Source organism: Rhipicephalus microplus, chromosome X (genome assembly GCF_043290135.1).
Source record: "Rhipicephalus microplus isolate Deutch F79 chromosome X, USDA_Rmic, whole genome shotgun sequence".
Classification (NCBI taxonomy): domain Eukaryota; kingdom Metazoa; phylum Arthropoda; class Arachnida; order Ixodida; family Ixodidae; genus Rhipicephalus; species Rhipicephalus microplus.
The window spans coordinates 86,605,307-86,627,522 of NC_134710.1; the positions used below are offsets into that span (position 1 = coordinate 86,605,307).

At 44.9% G+C, this 22,216-nt stretch overlaps 1 protein-coding gene across 2 annotated transcripts in view; it reads right to left on the bottom strand.

Moving 5' to 3' along the window:
* Positions 1–22,216, bottom strand: part of Oamb (Octopamine receptor in mushroom bodies) — a 631,213-nt gene that overhangs the window by 401,237 nt on the left and 207,760 nt on the right. The window contains exon 1 of one of the 2 annotated variants that reach the window (XM_075877250.1): positions 15,102–15,166. The exons of the other annotated variant lie outside the window; for it this stretch is intronic. The gene's annotated coding sequence lies outside the window, so the exon portion shown is untranslated. Of the gene's footprint in view, positions 1–15,101; positions 15,167–22,216 lie in introns of those variants that run through there. 2 annotated transcript variants of the gene reach the window in all.

Below are 22,216 nucleotides of genomic sequence, written 5' to 3' on the forward strand. Positions count from 1 at the left end.
TTTACCCTTCCGCCTCCATAGATATGCGGCCACCATTGCCGGGATGGAATCCATGACCTCAGGGTTGGCACTCGAGCACTCTAGCTCCTGTTCCACCGAGGCACACTACGCCGCGGTGATTAGTACCAGTGGCCGCCTTTCAATTGTTTCAAAATGGCTATGGTCTATTCGCAGAAGAGCTTCCATTCACCCATTTGAGTCCACCACTTGTTTCTACTAGCTACAATGTTTATTGTCTTAATTTCTATATTTAGTACCGTAATGAATGTCTGTACGCATCTCGAGGTACCCCTTTGCCAAAGTAAAGGTAACGCCGCCGGTAGCACGCAGATACCCCCTTTCTGTAATTTTTCAATAACATTGGTCAAGTTTCTTGAACAACCGTGTATAAAAAACACAAGAAAAAAATTGGCAGATTCAACGTACAGTGGGAACCTATGATATGCGAAGCATGAATGAGGAAGGTTGATATGTCACTTTAAAATGAGACCAACGTCGCGAGGCGGACGTAAATTGTGCCGTATGTTATGATTATCATGTTTGCGCCTGACATTTGTGTTTGTCGTCCATTCACGTCACGTAATACCAAACTTAGTATATATGAAGGTAGTGAAAATGGTCACGAGCATGCCATGAGTGTAGCATGTAGACACGTTTTACATGACACGCATATCACGATTATCATGTTCGGACGTGTTATTCCCCTTCGTCGTCCATTCATATCCCTTAATGCCAATTTCAGTTATGAGAAGCTAGCGAAATGGCCGTGAACGCATCATGAGCGTGGTATGCTGTCATCTTACATGACACTCATACCGTGATTATCATGTTTGCACCATCATATACCTTTGCCATCCATTCACGTCACGTAACACCGGATTTCTTATGTGTGAAGCTAGCGAAACGAACACGAGTGCACGATGAGCCTGGCGTGTAGTCATGACTTACATGACGTGCATGTCATGATTTCCACGTTAGAGTCTGTCACTTATGTTCGCCATGCGATCATGTCACACCGTACCAGTTTTGCAATATGCCATGTGAACGAAACCACCACCAGAGTACCAAAGCCATAAAATATAAACATTGACATTCATTTTATACATGTCACAATTTTCATGTTATGACTAGTCAATTAGGCTCGTCATATAGTTATGTAATGACATAATATCAATTTCGGTATAGATACCATTATCGAAACGGCCAGCAGAGCTAAAAGTCATAGGTGGATAGATAGATAGATAGATAGATAGATAGATAGATAGATAGATAGATAGATAGATAGATAGATAGATAGATAGATAGATAGATAGATAGATAGATAGATAGATACGCTCAAAGTCGCCGAAGTTCGCTAAGAAATGCTTCGCATAACGTCGGCTGTGATAAGTATGTTGACGTAGTGTTTTAAGCGCCAGTGCGACGATGACAGAGCAGCCCACAGCATGTCGTCTTCGTCTTTTCTTGTACAGAAAAAAATAAATGCTGTTTGATGGTGAATCAAGACCAGCTATTATTGACATTTGGATACTCTACCCTATGGACACTGGCGTGCGGGCCCGCTGCCGTCAACCTACGAGGTTGTCAAATGTGAGCGCGAAAAATGAGCGCAACCTTTTTTTTTTCGGCCTTGTCCTAAACCGCCAACCACGCCCAACGAGCGTTGTCGAGATGGGCAGCGAACATGACCATTGTGTATACACGCACCTCCCGCCCAGCGTTCGTAAGAAAATGTACGCCCATCGGTGACATGCACCATCAAAGCTGCACTTCCCCTCCGCTCTCGAGTGACATAAAATTGGGTTGCGTCCTTGGCGCCACATTGAGAACATGACGGTTACTCTCTGGCAAAATAGATCTCGCCGCCTCATGCCCCGAAGGTCGATGCCTAGGTGCCTGCTTCCGCCGTTCATGGTTTTTCGTTCTCTAAGCGCAGTTACGTGCGGCACGTGCTCGGCGGTTCGTCACGAACGCTAGCGAGGCAAGCAGCGGCACGTTAGAAACATGCTTTAGCCTTGCCACTTTTGGAAAGACTGACCGTGCAGTTGTGGCATGTACCACCTGTGCTACCAAAAGTAAAATTATGGTCTAATATTTTAACGTTCTCGGGTATAGCTCGCTGCCTCATGTAGCCGTCGTGCGATGCGATATATTTCTGCGTCCGGACGCCAAAAGCAGTGCTGCTATAGCTGGAAGAATTTGCAGCTGCCAAACTCAGTTACGAAACTACGTGGTACTTTGAAGAAAATATTTGTTTCGGTCTGTTATTGCTTGCGTCGTCAGTGAACTGCAAATTTTTTCTTGGCCTTTTCGTGGCAGCTGCAGAATGCGGTAGTAAATAAGAGGTATGGAGAGTTCGCTATAAGATGCGGAAAGAAGTTCATAATGCCGGCGTACGAGCTTCCGCACCCAGAATAAAGCGAATCGCTAAACGCGAGTTATGCTTATATATCCTTGAGCTACTTGGCTGCGCCTCAAGAAAGTAGCTATGTTTTAACGTAGCTGTCGTCTTGTTTAATGGCACATCGGAAAAGACTAAATTTTGACGCTGGCTAGTCTATATTTCTCATATTCTATTCTTTATAGAGATTATTTGGTCTATAGTTCTGCAGGCACTTGATTGTCAAGTTTTACATCACAGCAGACAGAACATGCACATCATACATTTGAGGTATAAGAGACAAACTAACACGAAACACGAAGAACATTCACTATCACGCAAGAATGCTCAACAACGATGAATAAGTATGCCTATTTGAGCACACAATTAATAAAGCAATCTGTCGTCACTGAATAAAAATTTATGACACGCATGCCTTCGCCTTCAGAATGACATGCTGCATTAGTGTATTCAGTGATCAACAGTAGAATGTAATGTAAAAAGAGGAGGGACTCCATTCTCTCTCGCGCTGCCCCACTACGGTGGTCTAGTGGCTAAGGCACTCGGCTGCTGACTCGCAGGTCGCGGGATCGAATCCCGGCTGCAGCGGCTGCATTTCTGATGGTCAAAATTTCCGGAGCCCTGCACTACGGCGTCTCTCATAATCATATGGTGGTTTTCGGACGTTAAACCTTGCATATAAATCAATCAATTCTTTCTGACATTCAATAAATTAAATTGTTAACGTGCGAAATTCAACGCATGAGGTTAAGACACCCAATGTGCATTCAGAGCTGCTTGTTCAACCATTTTTGCTTCCATCCACACGCGCGAGGTCACCATTATCATTATTTTTTGTTTACATTTCTTCTTTTAGACAGAATACAAAACTTTTATTTGTCAATAAATAAGACGCTTCTTTCTTCTTTCCTATTCTTCTTTGGTGTTTACGTTTGTACGAAATTTCTTGCTGGTTATTTCCTAATGTTTTTCGTTAGTAATTGCCTCCGCGTCAACACCAGATAGAAGCCACTGCATACCCGTCTCACAGCCACTATAGCCTTCCTCGCTCCCCTAGAAAAGTCAAGTGCCGCAGCCTTGGCCCTCTCAATTCTGGTCGTGCTCGGCCACTCGTTGGGCATCGGTCATCGCAGTTGACAGGGCGACGATATAGCTACTCTCGCAGTCGTTCGTTTCCGGCGGTGCGCATCACGACTCTCGGCTTTGCCTGTGACGCGCAGTCCTGCAGTCGCGTTGCAGCTGAGACTCTTTGAGTGGCTCGACACTGTCACACGAAGTTGACGTGACATTACGTGATGACTGTAGACGCAAGAGTCACGCGCTTCCCGACGTTTGTTGAGACTTCTTATGCAGGTCACCCTATGTCCATATGCAGTTTTTAAACATATAGTGTAAGCTTTCGATGTGCTGTTATAGCGTGAGTCGTGTTTTTTTTTCTTTTTGAGAGGTGGGTCATATTCTCTGGAAAGGCATAGTTTGTGCTTTACTTTTTAAGGGCACGTTTGCCGCGTATAACAATATGCGCACTAACGGCATAGGGAGGTCGGTTTCGTCCAGGCTGAGTTACACTGCTGGCCCTGCGCCACGGCTGTTGTTGTAACGAACGTCTAATGCTGCGTGCCTTGTTCTTGATGCTTCATTCTGTCGACATTTGCAAAATGGGGTACGATAAGATATATATATATATATGGGGTTTAACGTCCCAAAACCGCCATATGGTTATGAGAGACGCCGTAGTGGAGGGCTTCGGAAATTTCGACCCCCTGGTGTTCTTTAACGTGCACCCAAATCTGAGCACACAGGCGTACAACATTTCCGCCTCCATCGGAAATGCAGCTGCCGCAGCCGGGATTTGATCCCGCGACCTGCAGGTTAGGAGCCGAGTACCTAGCCACTAGACCACCGCGGCGGGGCACGCTAGAAACAACTTCAGGTGACTTGATGGGGTTTCCAGATACGCATGATTGTTATATAGCTGAATGCCACTTTTGTATAAAGTTGTCGCTGTAAAACTCACAGCAAGCATATTAAAGTTTGAATATGAGTCGCATGCCTGCTATCGGGGAAGCCTGCAGTGTCGTAGACCTCTTAGGTACAACGTCGAAACGCAGCGCTCTGCACTTTAGCTATACCTAGCCACTTGGAAAGTTCAAGCGCTCTCAGACACAGTTGCGAAAGACGCGTAATATTTGGCGCAATGTTTCCACGCAAACGATTGCTTGCTTGGCCAACCATCAGCCTGCAGGCAATTATTTCACATAACAGCGGTGCTTTTTCTCAGCACCTTATCTCTACTCCGCAAAGGTTCTTTTTTTCGTTTTGGTTTTACTACTTATAGACCGAAAAACTCATTAAAGGAACACCGGATTCTTTTTGTCGTGAGACTATGCTATGTCAGACGACTCCCAAAACTTCAAGACAGCCTTAGAGTTCACACTTTTTTGGCGGTATTACTTAATTGTTTCACGCTTTAGTGGTCACATGACCTTTTCGTTTCTGGAATTTTCCATCAAAATACCTCTCGTAACGGAAAAAAAAAGAAGTCTCACTATATCTGCGTCGAGTTAACTTCGCACAAGAAATTAATATGGGCAGCGTCGCGCACTTCTGCCGCAGAGTTACGAGAGAAGCGCGGTCCAAACAGCCGAAGTGAGCGAGAGAACGGCGGGGGTGACTAAAAGGGGCGACAGCAAGGCAACGGCAAACCGCAAGCCAGCGAGGCGATGGTGCTCCCCTCAGTTAGAAAAGAGTACACAAGTTAAAGCCTCATAAAGTACGCAGGGAGAAGAACAGCAAGAAAGTTCTTGTTTTTCGCAATGACATAGGAAGGCACAGCAAGAGCATTGGTAAAAATACAACCCGCGTCGGGACAAAAATGAGAGACAGTGGCGCCAGAAAGCCACGGCAATTTACTTTCTCGAGTTGGGCGGAAGTGCCTGTAGGCATTTGTGTAAAATAATGCAAACAGCCGAGCAGAAAAGTGCGGCTCGGCCATACATCTTTGCAGCAGCGAACACTATTAAACTTGGTGCCGAGTCTTCTCTGTTATACGCTCTGCTCCAATTTTTCCCCTCTTTTTCTCACTCTCTCCTCCGTTTTTTGTTACACTTGAACCTGTCCGGGAATGAGCGCGCTGTTCACCCTATTATATTTAGTAGGATTGAGCGCCGCTGTGAAGGAGAAGGAAACAATGAGGTAAGAAAGACAACGAGCTTTGCGAAGCTCCCGAGGGAAGCGGGGAGCTTACGTAGCTGTTCCACTACAACGGGTAGCTGTTTCGAGAGAGCACTTTGCTGCATTACTGGTTTGGTAGGAGGCCTCAGTGTCAGTTACTAAAGCTGCGCCTGTTCTGGTGGCAGCGAGAAGAGTGTTAAGAATACGTTTTCATTAGCCAATTTTGATTTGAATGCTTGTTTGGTCTGGTCGTATTGCGACACGCAAAGCCCAAGGGGCGCGCCCGCCATTCCAAACAGAGAGTGCCATACTGTTTCCACTGATTAACGAGTGATACAACCGTGCCGAAGAATAAACAGCTTGCTCGGCTAAATCACGTTTTTCAAAAGTGAAAAAACTTTGGGCAAGCTGGTGCTCATATATAGTATCTAATAGTGCAAGAAAGGAGAAAAAGAAATAACAGCGCTTGCCTGTGTTTCTTTCTTATTCTTTTCTTTTATTGGGCAGTTAGATACTATAATGTACTTCAACCTGTGTCATCTTGCAACGTAAATTGAGAGTTTCCTAATGGAGATTTCTAAAATGTGGTCAATCATGCTTAATTTAACTTTTTTTTATTGTCCGTATATGCATAATGCGAAAGCGGGATGTGGCAGTGAGCGTCTTACTTGACCTCATTCCACACTAAGCTTAAGAACTTGCAATTGTACACTTGCGTCAACCACTTGATGCTTGTAACTATGTTTTCATCAGGGTTGCATAAAATTATGCTTCTTTGTTTCTTTTTTAACGTGCATGATTTGTCAACTCAATCATACTTGTTGATCTGCACTTCAAAAATGTTTTTTTTTTGCATTTCAGTGGTGTGAAGTTTTATTCATCCTATAGAGATTAAAAAAACAAAAAAGAATTATGAAGCCCCTGAAAAACGCTGGAAGTATTAAAACATTGACCAATGCAATCGCAAGGTCTAAGAAACGAAAATAATAAAATAAAATCATTGTGGTTATGATCTATACCCAGGATGTAACTTAAAAAAAAAGCAATGCACTAGCGTGTGCCTACAATATTTAACATTAATGGACGATTATTAGGTTCGATAAGGAAGACCACCAAATATGTACATGATTAGGTCAGGGGTGAAGACCAACAAAACTTAGCTCACCCTTGCAGTGTGATATTTATTCGTTTGATATTCATATCCTCACTGCGCTACACTGCATTGTGACTTATGACTTATCCACATACTTCCTGATCTGGGACATGAAAGAGGGAAACAAATTTATTGACAATCCGGCATAAAAGGGACCTTTTTCACCTTTATACTTTGAGACATAAAACTTCGCACTTACCAGGGAATTATTTAACTCGTAATTTATATGTAAACGCGGATTCTAGGGATATAAAAGAAAATACATGTATCTGTGCTTGCTCGGTTAACATTTTTTACGAGGAATCCTGTGGCATTCACAGTTTGAAGTAATAAATTCAGTTATTTTATAATTAACTCAAGGTCAATAAGAAATTTTGTGATATTGACTGGCGACGAGATCGAATTGTTCCTTTAAAACCGCCATGATGTATTTCGCAGCCACATTATAGGAAGTATGCTAGGAGAAATATTTTTCCTCCTTCATCATTTTTCAGCTCTTGTCACGTGGTTTCTCCGTCACCTACGTTCTTAGAGTTAGAACATGGTTCTGGTGAGATTTAAAGGGTAGAACAGAGGTTACAGTGAAGTGACGTGAAGTTTATTTCGTTTCATACAAAGGAGGAAGCCGGGGCTAAAGGCTGGGGCGCCTGACAAAAGCCTCAGCTCCATTGTACAGTCTGGTGACAGTTAACAAGACAATATAACTAAACACATGACATAGTAAAAATAGATAAATCAGATACACTTGCAAGTACAACAAAATAAACTGTTCTTAAGCACATAGCAGTGAAATTGTTATACCTAACAGAGACCAGAGTCGAGTAAATACTTCTTTGTGTCCTTTTTGATATTTTCATCGACACGTCAAAATTAACATTTGTAGACATTTTATTCATAGCCACAGTTACCTCATAAGTTAATTTTTGTTTCTCATAGTTAGTACGTGTCTATTCGCGTAACAATCATACAAAGACGAAAAAAAAAACTATCGCAACCATGACCATTGTTGCTTCTTATACGTCATCTTTGTTGCTGCGCTGACCATGAACGTACACTTCAACTCCACTAGTTTTCTCTACTCGCGCTACGAAATTCTGGCAACTCCAGCTTCAACCCATTTCCGCGATTTTGATAGAGGGTAAAATGATAGAGAACCATGCGTTTAGGCTTAGGGGCACTTTAAAGAACTCCAGGTGGTATGATAATCGGAGCCATCCATTACAGCGTTCCTCGCAATCATATCGTAGTTTGCGGTTAAACATCGACAATAATGTTAGCATTATAGCCTCCTTCTTCACTGATTACCGCTTTCGGTTGCCCTTTACTTCGTATCCGGTGCAGGATAACAAGCTGGAGGCTCGTCTCGTTGACATTCGTGCCTTCCACGTCCTGTATTCTTAGCCTTGTTTTTAAATGTGAAGCATTTCTTAGCGAACTTCGGCGACTTTGAGCGTATCTATCTATCTATCTATCTATCTATCTATCTATCTATCTATCTATCTATCTATCTATCTATCTATCTATCTATCTATCTATCTATCTATCTATCTATCTATCTATCTATCTATCTATCTATCTATCTATCTATCTATCTATCTATCTATCTATCTATCTATCTATCTATCTATCTATCTATCTATCTATCTATCTATCTATCTATCTATCTATCTATCTATCTATCTATCTATCTATCCGCCTACGACTTTTAGCTCTCCTGACCGTTTAGATAATGGTATCGCTACCAAACTTGGTATGGCATAACATGACTGCATGAAGAGCATATTTGACAAGCCGTAACAGGAAAATCATGGCATGTATATCATGAATGTCATGATTTAGATACATGGTCCTGCAGCTCTTGCGGTGGTGTCGTTCATATTGCATATTGCATGGTATGGCATGATTGCGTGGTGAACACAAGCGACAGACCCTAACATGAAAATCATGACATGCGTGTCATGTAACAACATGGCTACATGCCACACTCATGATTCGCTCGCGGCCGTTTCACTAGCGTCACATATACCAAATTTAGTATTACGGTACGTGAATTGATGACGAAGGTATGTGACTGGTGCAAACATGATAATCGTGAGATGCGTGTCAAGTAATAGCATGGCTACATGCCACGCTCATCATTTGTTGGTTGCAGTTTCGCTTGCGTCATATGTACCAAACTCTGTATTATGCTACGCGAACGGACGGCATAGATGAATGACACATCCAAACATGATAATCACGACATGCTTGTCTTGTAACAACATGAATACATGTCACACTCGTGGTGCACTCGCGGCCGTTTCGCTAGCTTCACATATGCCAAATTTGGTATTACGTGACGTCAATGAATGACGAAGGTATGCGACTGGTCAAACATGAGAATCATGAGATGCGTGTCATGTGAGAACATAACTACATGCCACAGTCAAAGCGCCAATATATTTCGACGTGACGCGGTGCGCGTGCTCGCCGGCGTTCGTTTCGTTGCGTCACGACGGCGTTGTCAGGCTAGGCGCCGGTCCTGCCGTATGCTCGCAGGCGCACCCCGCGCTGCGTTGCTTTGACGCATGCTCGTTTCAGCGCTTCCGGCGTCCCTCCATCAAGAAAATAGGGAGACGCAGTGTTGTCTGGGTAAAGCATCGGCACAAAATGCAGCATGTCGCATGTCGCGCTGGTTGCCGTCGGGCCGCGACGACGGACGCTGGTCGCACCTGGCGTCAGACTATCGAGTGCTCGCGTTTCGCTAACGTAGCGTCGCTGTTCGCAGCGTGCGCGCACGTCAACGCTACGTTGGAGTATATTGAGCCCTTCAGGATGCGTTCGCGGTCGTTTTGCTAGCTCCGATATAGCAAATTTGATGTTACGTGATGTCAATGGATGACTAAAATATGACTGGTGCAAACATGATAATCCTGACATGCGTGTCATGTAAGAACATGGCAACATACCACGCTCATAGCGTGTTCACGGGCGTTTCACTAGATTCACTTATACTAAATTTGGTATCACGTGACGTGCATAGATGACAAAGATATAGAACACATCCAAACATGATAATCATGACACGGAAGTCATGTACGGCAGCATTTACACCCACCTCATAACGTTTTGCTGATTTTAAAGAGAAATATCAACCTTTCTTATTCGTGCTTCACATATCATCGATTCCCACTTTACGTGGGATCTGCCAATTTTTTTAAAGACGATAGTCTTTCTTGTGGACCTTCGACGGAAGAAGTTTGGTCTGTCTGTCTGTCTGTCTGTCTGTCTGTCTGTCTGTCTGTCTGTCTGTCTGTCTGTCTGTCTGTCTGTCTGTCTGTCTGTCTGTACATTTGTCTGTTTGTCCACCCTTACGGCACCTGAACCGGCACCAAACGGCCAACCCCATCCGCAGCGCCCTCGAATATCGCTCAAGGTTTACCGTTCATAGTAGTGCGATTGTCAATTAAAAAGCAAATATTGCGCCTATCTGAGGCACCATAACAACACGTGTATGTTTTTTATGTCTACCTTCATACTAGAGGAGGCACACGCAGGTAACTCCAAGGACTGTAGCATTTATCGCGCGGCGCTGACAGTGCAACGCGATGCTCAAGAAGGTGTTTCAAACGCTTTGCTACGACGACACGGTTGTGACACCTGCCCGTCGCTTTGCGTTCTACACCTTATCACCTCCGAGAGTGGCGCACATGCCTTTGTTTTCGAAGATAACTGCTAGATGGCACTCTTGTTTAACGTGCCTCGATGCACTCGTTTGCCTCCGCTACACGCTCGATCGAGGCACTCTAACGCAGTGCCTCCAGAATACTTTTCACCGATTTTCTTGCGCAGAACATCAAATAGACGTTTTTTTCACTCTCTCCAGATGCAAGACTATCGTCTTTCGATGACATTTACAGTGTAACATGCGGATTCGGGCCATTTTTTTTTTCGTTGAAGGTTCTATTTACCGAACGGGTCACGTACTAAAGCTAATATTTTACGCTTCCTGCTCTAGCTAGCAAAAAGCGCTGCACCCTGCTTTGCACTACACATCTACTCCTCCATTGAACGTCGCAAGCCATGAATAAAACGCAAGTTCAAAAGCGTGCACGAATCAACCCACATGCTGGAATGATATCGATAAAGCGATTTTTAAGCAGCGCAGTTCTTTGAACGCTGCCCGAAAAATTGCTACACGCAAAGCGGCAGTTACTTTCGTCGGATGTATGATGTAATGTAGAATGACCTCTTTATTCACCAAGGACAAAATCCACAGCTGCATTCGTAGTCAATAATTAGGCTTTCTTACCTCACTAATATTATATAATAATGTGATAAACTTCCACTTAACCCTGATTTCTTAAGGCTTGTACTGCTTGATAAACACAACTAAGAAATTTTACTGCATGAATAATACATGTCGATATGCATGGCATGCTGACGGAATTTCATCCCCCATGTGTGGAGTGAGATGACTCAAGCGAAGAACAAAAAAGCACTTTCCTATTTTCTCTGTACAATGGGTCTCATTATAATAACTCGGCGATCTCGTTACAAGGGTTTACTTCTTGCTCTAAGTGAGTCTCGCAAGTATACATAAAGCCACACCGACATATCAAGCACCTCGTGGCACATCGAATTTCACGTTGTGACTTCTAGCAAGGATGAGAATTTCCGTGGCGGGCCGAGAGCTCGAGTGCACCGACTTGTCACAACAGTCATTAGAAAAAATTGCCCTGGCCATCACATCTGGCTAGGCCGCAGAAAAGTGACGAGGCTAAGCGAGGGCTCTATCAACCTGCCATGTTTTTTCGCTACCTTTTATGGCAACATTACACGACCTCAGGCTGGCACAGCGTTACGAGCAAAACCACAGACACGCGCACATAATGTAATGGGACGCAGATATGAAGACCAACGAGGCCAGCAGAAGTAGCGCTTATTAAGTATTCACCACAAAGCAGCGTAGTTGGCCAGAGACGCTGCAGAGACGCCCTGTATACGTCAGCTGCTTTCACAATATGGACAACTGCAAACGAAAGTTGGGCTAGTTCTAAATATTGAAGCTTTCTTATTCCTGAGGAGAAATTATGTACTGAAGCTCTGAGCAGAGCTCATCTGTATGCTCTTTCTGGTTCTTGTTTTTTTTCTGCTTGCTGTTGTCGCTGTTGTTGTTGATGGTCATGATGATGATGATGGCTGAAGAAAACTGGCTCGTATTCACGAATAGGACTAGCCACATCTGTGTTGTTTTTCTACGGTGTACTGAAATACGTGAAGCGGATAACGAAAGATTTCATGATGTCGCTACATAAGTAAACATATATATTGAAAAAAAAATAGAGCGCGATTCTCACCAAATTGCCATTATCAAGAATTAACGGTTCAGCCTCCTCTCAAGAACCTCATCCATAAAAAAGAAGTCTTTAATGTAGGAGTTAGGGCATCACTACTTTACAGTGCCTGGACCAGTAATTTGTTATTTTTTTAGATATCAACATGCCATCAACATGCTTTTTTCCTAGCTAACGCTTGTGGCATTCGTAAATTCATCTCAGACGTCTGGAACTGAGAATTCTGCGGCAGACGCTCAGTTACATCTTGGAGCGTGTCAAAGGCATTTTATGGTGATATGACCTTAGGGCGTAATACCGGGCATGGGAAATATTCAGTGTTTCATTAGGACCAGACCAGCAATAGTAAGTTTGTCAATGTAGAGTGCCACCAATATAGCAGCGAGCAATGAGCGGGCAGTAAAGATAGACTGGCGAGCTACAGCGGGAAAAAAAGTCACGGAGATTGTCAGCATGTTTTTTAGGAATGTATTCAAGATTAAAAACAGTGAATCTCTGCACGCAATGCACAGGAAAAAAATAGGTATAAAGAAGTGTCTCTTACCATTAGCTAAACGGACAATCGGATTTGTTTTCGGTCTGATTTTCTGGTTTGTTTAGGAACTTCTGTTTGTAAAACGCTTGACATGAAGTTTCATGGAGGTCACTGGAAAGGTGCATGAAAAATAGTCTCATGATACTATCTTCGAAAGGTGGGTCAAGGTGATAAATGTTGGGTTTCTGCTTTCTATTAGTATTTCCTACAGGAAGTTAATTTAAAAACGTCGTTAGATAACTCTCAAGCACGGCGAATCTACAAAGAAGTCGGTAAGGGCAATTGGTGTAAGTTGTGATTATGTGCTGAAGGGATGTGATCATGTGCGTAAGATCAGTGAAGAACACCTCGCTGATTCCTAGTCATGCATGCTCTTGCGTTACCTAGCACCCATACGACAAGTTCAAACAAGTGTTAAGGCTGAAAAGCAGTTGTATTTTCTTTGCGCATCCAATGTGGTAGTTGAAAAATGTACGTATTCGCCCTTGACACCTGCAGCGCACATTTCATAACAATGAATTGTTCACTTTTCTGGCCCATCAAAGCTTTGTTTCAACCGATTGACTCAGCTAATGAATGCAACATAAACCTTTTCTATGTTTCTGTTTTCTGTTTTTGTTTAAGTGATGCAAGCGATTGTCGAATACGCCCTATGTATTTGTTCTCGTTTGAGAATTTCGCAAGCTATAAATATCTACCACTGGTGAACTGCCACCCCTCTCGCAAATCTTATGTGTTCAAATGCGTTCGAGTATGTGGAGAAGTATTAACGAACACACGAAATACCACTTCGATGGCAACCAGCTCCAGCTCGATGAGTGCAGAGCTTGCACTTACATAATGTAGAATTTATTCATGCTTCGAAAAGCATGGGTAGAAAACCTCACTCCAATACAATACTGTTATTGCATTTTTAAGCGCTGATGTTGGCATTTCAAGCCGACTCTGTTGTTGCGTGTACTATAGTACAAAGAGTGAGGGAATGGAACGTGCGGATGTGGATTTTTTCAGCGTGTCTTGTGCAGGAACAATTCAGGTCCGAAATTGCTCTGGCACAAGAAAAGATAAAAAAAATTGTGATCTAAATAAAGGTCAAGGAAGAAGGTGTTATCTGTACATTTTGTTCCCTGCACATTTGGAAGTATTCGAACAATTACGTTGAAAAAAAAGGAAGAACTATTGATGTACAATATTCAAGAAACCCACAGCTTGTAGATGAGTTTGCAGAATGAAAGCGATTGAAGACCTGAACCACAAAAGTATATGACGTAAGGGTACCTCGGACCTCAATCTCACTTCTCTTGTTTGGCGCGGTGATTTCTTGCAAAGTGTTGAAATAGATTTTGTACAAAGTGTTGACAGCCGCATGAACGCACGGACGGTAGGTCTGGAATGCTTGTACTGAAAACAAAGATGATGCTCGACAGACTTGAATATAACAAAAGTTCAAAATAGGAAATGGGTCAAATAATGTATGGAAGAGGATAATTATTTAGGTAAATTACTAGCTAGAATGCCTACTCATAAAAATTGCCGAAGAATAAAAATAAGCACGAGCGCATACGACAGATCATTCTCGAATCTTCACAGGCAATTCTACAGGTGTGTGCAATATTTCTAGATATGGTATATTGGGCATTTACAAATATTTCATGTACCATCTGATGAAATGCTTCCAAGACTGTGTGTACCTCTTCCGATTCGCAATGCATTTTTGTAGTCCGCGAAAGATATAGAAAGTGGTATTTTTACTCTGCATAATCTCAATCAGTTGATTGTTCACATGACTGTGAACCTTTCTATGGAGTACCATTTCTGAAGCCGGCTTGCTCTCTAGGCTGGTTGAAATCTCGTGTTATTATAAGATCCCACCTGGAATTCAGCTCGCATCAGGTAGGGAAATTGGGAGTTCATTACGAGTGGTCTTCGTGCTGCAGTAGACGCTTGTAGAACAGGATAGGGATGATGATGTGGATGATGCGAGACTAGGCAGAACAGGCAAACATCACGCTGGGCGTGAGCGTGCGGTGAACAGAAATTAGCGGAATCAGAATTAACAACAAATCGAAGTTTTCAGTATGCACTTCTGACGTGCCCTGCGTCCTAAACTTCGTGTGTGTAGCTCCGAACTATGCGTATATTGCAGTGTCGAAGAAGTTTTCTATAGTCAATTGGCAGGCGAACGCTCAAGTACGATAATTCGTTTATTGCTTTTTTTGCGGGATTTCGATTGCGCCGCGAAATCTAGTCGGGGACTTTCAAGCGTAAAAGTAACTAGAAATATTAACTCCATCGCACAGTTATGGCTGTCTATATAAGGTGTGCATTGCCGGAAAATTACTCTTTTCATCTTTATAGCATAGCTTGTAAAAATTACTAATGTCTTCATGTAAGTACCTTAATGCTTTCAGTTAAATGTTTTATGCTTGTGGCCACCATAAACCATACTGCAGCATCTGATTTTAAAGGATTTTTATCTCCTAAAAGCGCGTGTCATCTTACCTGTGGTCTATTGGATCCAGTAATTTGTCCGGCCACTCCAGATGTATATGCGTTTGGTCGAATCTATGAAGCGTAAAAAATAATGAAGTCTGAAATTTTCGGCAGACAACACAATATTGGTGCTTCTTTTTTTGTAACATAAAAAAATAAAGATCGAACCACCACTATTCTAAACACATCATTGATAATCAGTAGCAAGGTCTGGGCATCCTCGGTGAGAGTAGGTGTAACGAAATCCTCCCATTTGGAGCACTTGTTGCAACCTAACTCTTGACATATTGCTACAAAATGAGGAGTGCTAGTTTCGACATGCAGAGATCAAGGAAATGGTATGATTTGTCTTTCATAGTTGGGTCAACATTTTTAGTTCGACGGCGCTCAGAAACCAAAACGGAGAAAAAGAATGACGTCTATACAGAGCAAACACTGACTCAAAAATGAATGGTTTATTGATGCATTGAGTGTACACGCTTCATAACTGCCCGACCTGGGATCTGGGGCTCTGCTGCACCTTTAGCAGCCTGGCCAAATTTCACTTTTGCTGCAGTTCGTCTGTGGCTGGAGTAATTTGCCCCACATTTAAGTCACTCATCTGCTTGTCCTATGCTGCAGACACCTATGACCTTGCAGACGAAAAAGGTAGCCGAGCACTTGATGCACCAAAAAAAAAAGAACTTGGAAATTCATTACATACGGCAGGGCTGCGTGTCAAGCGCACTTCCGGCTAAGTGGTGTTGTGAGCGTGGTCTCGTAGCTTCTTACACACCACTCCATAGGTGGCGTAGTGAGCGCCCATGGTTGCTCGATGACACTTTCAGATTATTCTAAGATCGGCGAGACATGACAACAATAAGTAAATTCCCGGTGAAGTTCATCACGCTAGAAGAGAAAATACTCGCCAACAGAAGGGCTAAACTATATCGTGTACAATGGCGAACGACGAGTATCATTTTCAAATAATTTCCCGTATTGTGCCTTCGGCTATCGTTTTCTTGAGCGCATTTGAATAACTTGCACTAAACTCTCACAGTATCACAATTATTCATTTCAATGCTGAAAACATAGGGTGAACATGCGTAATAAGTTGAAAAGAAGCACTACTTCGCTACTTTGAACCATAGATCAATGGTGTGTTTTTTTAGCGATCGACGCTCGTTTATCGCAGACGGAGCTGCGCTCTAAGAACTCATAGCAGTGGTTAGTGTAGAGACTCATGAGGCACTACTTGTACTCACAGTTCAATTAGCCGAGCAATATAGGCAATCACCGTTAAACGCAATCTGCGCCTTCAAGTACCGCTCGGGGAACCTTGTAGACGCAGTGATACAGTACTATATGTCACAGGAAGGTTCGCAGAATGCTTGAAACGTGAAACCTAAATGGATAAGGCAAGCGATGGAAACGTGGCACAGGGATTGCAAAACATTACTTCTCATGAATAGAAGACACACCCTAAGCGGAGATGCGCAGTCAAGGGGCCGGGGGGCCGATTATTATCGCGACAATGTGTGTGGCCCGGCTATCGGAAAACGTGGTAATTGCATTTTTTTAAGGGGGGGGGTCAAACACGCAGGCAGTATTATAGCTACTCTTCGCATGCACCATCACTTACGTTCGGAGCACGGTGGTTCCACACTACCGCTGTGCACGGTCTATCATTCACGTCCTCACCGTACCGTACCGCTGCGTCATTCTGATGGTGTGACTGCTGTCTGCTCTGAGGAGCGGCTTCATGTACCGGCGGATGCTCGTCTCGATCACACGGTAGCGTCTCGCGTTCAGCGTGTGGCTCAACTTTCGAAACGCGATGCCCGCTTCCCGGCAGTGGAGACTTGTCGTCAACCGCCATTGTGGTCGATGTCGTTAAGTCGGCATCACCTACACGAAACGGGACGACCGCTTCGGCGCGCCAACAAAAGACACTATCGTATAAAGGCTGCCAGCAACAGCTCGGTCAGTGTCTAGACTGCGCAATATGCGTCATTAACCGGTGCAGGGAGAGTGTGAAATGCGCAGTGTACCTCTTTAGCTCGTGGTCATGCATTAGTGAAATCGATAGACAACGTGGTCAAAATAAAACCCTTGCACTAATAATTACGGCACGCATAGCCTCATTCATCCTGGTCGAAATTGCAGCAAGATAGTTGGTTATTTATTTATTTGTTTCAATGTACCTTACAAATGCCATGGGAAGAATTTTGTAAAGGGATAAAAAAGAAAAGACAAACAAGAAACCGATGTGTACGAAAAGTGTCTAAAGGCATAACATGCTTGCAAGGTGGTGTAACAATAGCAATTGAGTGGCACAACAACACCAGGAATACTGAGTCTAAAAAAAAAATTTATATATATATATATATATATATATATATATATATATATATATATATATATATATATATATATATACAATCTTACGAAGGCAGTCACTCCTGCCGAAACCTTAGTAAAAAATTGCGTTTCGTACGTCTGTCATTTTCTTTTTTCGACTGCATTTCCTACCGGACCCATTGAACTTATTTTTGGCTCGCACACACACACACACATACAAATATATATATATATATATATATATATATATATATATATATATATATATATTATTGAGTCTTGGTTTGGAAGACCTTTATTAGGCCCGCCCGAAGAACCGGCAGCCGACAGCTGAGATGATCGGACCAAGATGATGATGCTACGTGACAACGATGAGGATGCATGAGCAACACATGATAATGATGATAATGTACAGATGAAGAGGATTGGTATACTAAATGCCCACACTCATTCCCCCCCACGTGAAAGCGGCCAGCCTGGCCGCGGCAAGTCAAGGGGACGAAGAACGTCGCATGAAGGGCTTCATACGGGAGACATGGACGACCTCAGTAGTTCGATGACGGCGATCAGCTGGGGCTACAAGTGGCGTCACGCGATAATTCACTGGTGAAGTTTCTTCAAGAACTGTGTACGGCCCGATAAACCGTGGCTGGAATTTGTCGCACAAACCAGGTGTGCGAATAGGCGTCAAAAGAAGCACTTCGTCTCCAAGTTGAAAGGATACAGCACGATGGGATTCATCATAAACCAGCTTTCTGTCTTGCTGTCGGGCTTCAGTGTTTATACGAGCACGTTGGCGGCTCTCTGCGAGCCGTAAAATGTATTCCTCTGAAGAGGATGGAGATGAATTCACATGGCAGGTAAAGAAAGAGACGTCCAGGAGAGAAGTAAAGGAGCGTCCATAAACTAGGTAAAATGGTGAGTAGCCGATTGTCCGCTGAATAGCCGTATTGTAGGCGAAAGTGACTAATGGTAGGACTACATCCCAGTTCTTGTGGTCTGGTTGAATGTAGGCGGCGATCATGTCAGAAAGAGTGCGGTGAAATCGCTCAGTGAGGCCGTTAGTTTGGGGATGAGAACTAGAGGCAGTCTTGTGAGTTGTGCCAGGAGCGCGAAGAAGTTCGTTCACTAGTTGTGAAAGGAAGGCCCTTCCACGGTCACTGAGCAATACACGTGGAGCACCATGACGCAGTATAATGGCTCGGAGGATGAAATCGGCAATTTCAGAAGCTGAACCGGTAGTGACGGATGCCGTCTCGGCGTAGCGCGTCAAATGGTCAACGGCTGTTACTATTCATCGGTTTCCAGCAGCACTGACTGGAAGGGGGCCATAAAGATCGATGCCTACAACTTCGAATGGTGTGGCTGGGCACGGAAGAGGCTGTAGTGTACCGGCTGGAGCAGATGTGGGTAGTTTTCTAGATTGACAGGTAGTGCAGGACCCAACGTACCGAGCTACACTAGTGCTAATACCTGGCCAATAAAACCGACTTCGAAGGCGATCGTAGGTTTTGTGATAACCAAGGTGACCTGCCGTCGGATGGTCATGAAGTGCTCTGAGGACTTCGGACCGAAGCGATCGGGGTAGAACGGGAACCCAGCGCTGACCGTCAGGATGGTAAATTTTGCGGTACAGCACCGAGTTGTCCAGCTTAAACTGCGAGAGTTGGCGACGGAGCCTCGCATTAGGTGGACGGAAACTGCCAGTGAGGTAGCCTATAATACGTCGACAGTATGGGTCAGCCAGCTGTCGAGAATAAAAATCGTGCGGGTCGTCCGAAGGCAGCTGGTCCATAGAGGCGAGAGAGGAAACCGCCGTAGACGTGGTCTCCGAGGGCGTGTTGTGAAAAGTGATTGCGGAAACGCTGAGGGGAGCCGCTGGTAGTGGGCAGCGAGAGAGAGCATCGGCGTCGCTATGCTTTCTGCCACACTTGTATACGATGTCAAAATCATATTCTTGTAGGCGTAGAATCCAGCGGCCGAGGCGTCCCGACAAGTTCTTGAGTGTCGAAAGCCAACATAAAGCATGGTGGTCGGTCACGATGGTGAAATGGCGGCCATGAAGATAGGGACGAAATTTCTGCACTGACCAAACGATGGCGAGGCACTCCTTCTCGGTGATCGTGTAGTTCCTCTCGGCTGCGGAGATGACGCGGCTGGCGTACGCAACGACTCGCTCTCGCGAAGAGTTGTCGCGCTGGAGGAGCACGGCTCCTAAACTTTGGCCGCTAGCGTCTGTATGGAGGAAGGTCGGTGCACCATCGTGAAAGTGAGAAAGTACAGGATCGGTCGTGAGGGCACTCTTCAATTTGTCGAAAGCCGATTCACATTCCTGAGACCACTGAAAGGGCGTACCAGAAGCAAGTAGCTTATGTAGTGGTGCGGCTATGAAGGCAAAGTTTTGTATGAATCGCCGAAAGTAAGAGGCGAGACCAAGGAAACTTCGCAAATCTTTCGGCTTGTCAGGGCGAGGGAATCGAAGCACCGCAGCAGTTTTCTCAGGGTCTGGACGAATTCCGTCCTTACTCACAACATGACCGAGGACCTTGATAGATCTGCTGGCGAAATGGCACTTCTTGGTGTTAATTTGAAGACCAGCGCCCGCAAGGCAAGTCAGGACCTCGTCCAAGCGTTGCAGATGTTGAGGAAACGTCGATGAAAATACAACAATGTCATCGAGGTAACATAGGCAAGTCTTCCATTTCAGGCCACGCAGTACGGTGTCAATCAAGCGCTCAAAAGTTGCGGGCGCATTGCATAGACCAAACAGCATAACATTGAATTCGTATAGGCCGTCCGGGGTTGCAAACGCAGTTTTTTCTTTGTCCTCTTCGTGCATGGGGATTTGCCAATAGCCGGAACGCAAGTCGAGGCTTGAAAAGAATTCAGCACCTTGTAAAGAATCGAGGGCGTCGTCGATACGTGGCATGGGGTATACGTCCTTCCTAGTGATCTTATTGAGTGCTCGGTAATCGACGCAAAATCGTACGGAACCGTCTTTTTTACGTACCAGAACCACTGGAGACGACCAAGGACTGGTTGAGGGTCGGATTATCTCTAGTTGCAGCATATCGTCTACGTTTTCCTCAATGATTTTTCGTTCGGCTAGGGAGACGCGGTACGGACGACGATGCACAATGGATGTTCCGTCGGTCTGAATACGATGTGCTGTAGCAGTTGTCTGACCCAGGCTGGATGAATGAACGTCAAAAGAGTTTGCATGCTTTTGCAACAAATTAAGCAGCTGCTGCTTCTGCGAGTCTGTCAAGTCCTTGTTGATGGCTGCTGTAAAGGCCGAGGAAGCAGCATGATCTCCAGGATGGCCTTTAGAGGAGGCAGGAGTAAGAGGCACGACGCACACAGGCTCCAGATCGGCAACGCAGGCGACAGTAGTGCCCCGCGGCAGTAAAATTTTATCTGGTGTGGTGTTCGTAGCCGCGAGGACAGCTGATTCATCGTTGAAGCGAGCCATACCTGATGCGAGAGCTATGCCTTTATTAAGGCAACGGGGCGATGAAGTGACCAAAATGTCACCAGAGTCGACGTCGTCGGACAAAACTGTGACTAATTGATGTTCTTTCGGGGGTAACTCGATGTCTACAGCAGCGATGAGTCGAAGTGGCCTGTAGGTTTCGTCACTAAGCAAGTGGTCTGTGTCAGTAAGATGGACGACACGTTGTGCACAACAAATAGCCGCGGAAGCAGACGAAAGAAAGTCCCAGCCTAAAATGAGTTCGTGGGAGCACCGGGATAGCACAGCGAATTGTATGTGATGAAGAATGTCGTCGATTAGCACACGGGCAGTACAGAGAGCGGAAGGGCGAATCATCGTTCCCTGGGCTGTAACCAGTGTTGGTCCATCATAAGGCGTCGTGACTTTTCGAAGACGGGTACACAAATCAGCACGAATAATAGAAAACCCAGCCCCAGTGTCCACCAAAGCATCAACGTCTACTCCCTCAACTGAGACTGCAATCATATTGTAAGGGCGCGCTGGAGGAATTGGAGTACTGTGTAGGAATGCAGTTTGTCCTCCAAAAACTGCATTGCTTAGTTTTCCGGACGCCGATCAGAAGCGAGGGAAGCAGGCTGAAGAGGAGAAGAGCAGCGACGGTAGGGCGATGGTGAACGGCGTCTGGTTGATCGAAGACTACTGCGCAGTTCACCGGATGCTGGCGGAGATGGAGACCGACGCGGCGGTGACGAATAACGACGGCCCTGGTACAAGGCTCCTGCGATATAGTCTCGTTCACGTATGTCGTACCCTCGGCGCTCATCTTGCTGGCGCTTGCGGCAAAAGCGTGAAATGTGACCACGATAGCCGCAATAATAGCACGTAGGGCGAGTCGATCGATAAGGAGGGTGGTAGCTTGTGTTAGATGCACCGGGAGAGAGAGCAGTGAGAGGGACAGATGATGGCTCAGGCGGTGGTGATGCAAAGCTCGTGGGAAAGCTTCTGGGAGGTGCGGCAGCAACCGACGCGTACGTTCGTGGTGGCGACGTCGAGCTGACGGTGCCTGATGGTGCGGCGACGGCATGCGAGAACGATGGGAGAGTACGATCGACAGTGGGCTGCAGGTGGGCCATATGGGTCATGGACGTAAGCTCCTCCCTGATGACATCCCGCAATGACGTTGAAGAAGGCTGAATGGTACATACTGAAGGTAGTGTGAATCCCATTGATTCTAATTCTTCGCGTATTATCAGCCTTATCGTTTCTCGTAGGTTTGGATCAGTCATAATACGGGCCGCGTCACTGTCCGGTTGTAGGCGCATCGACTCAA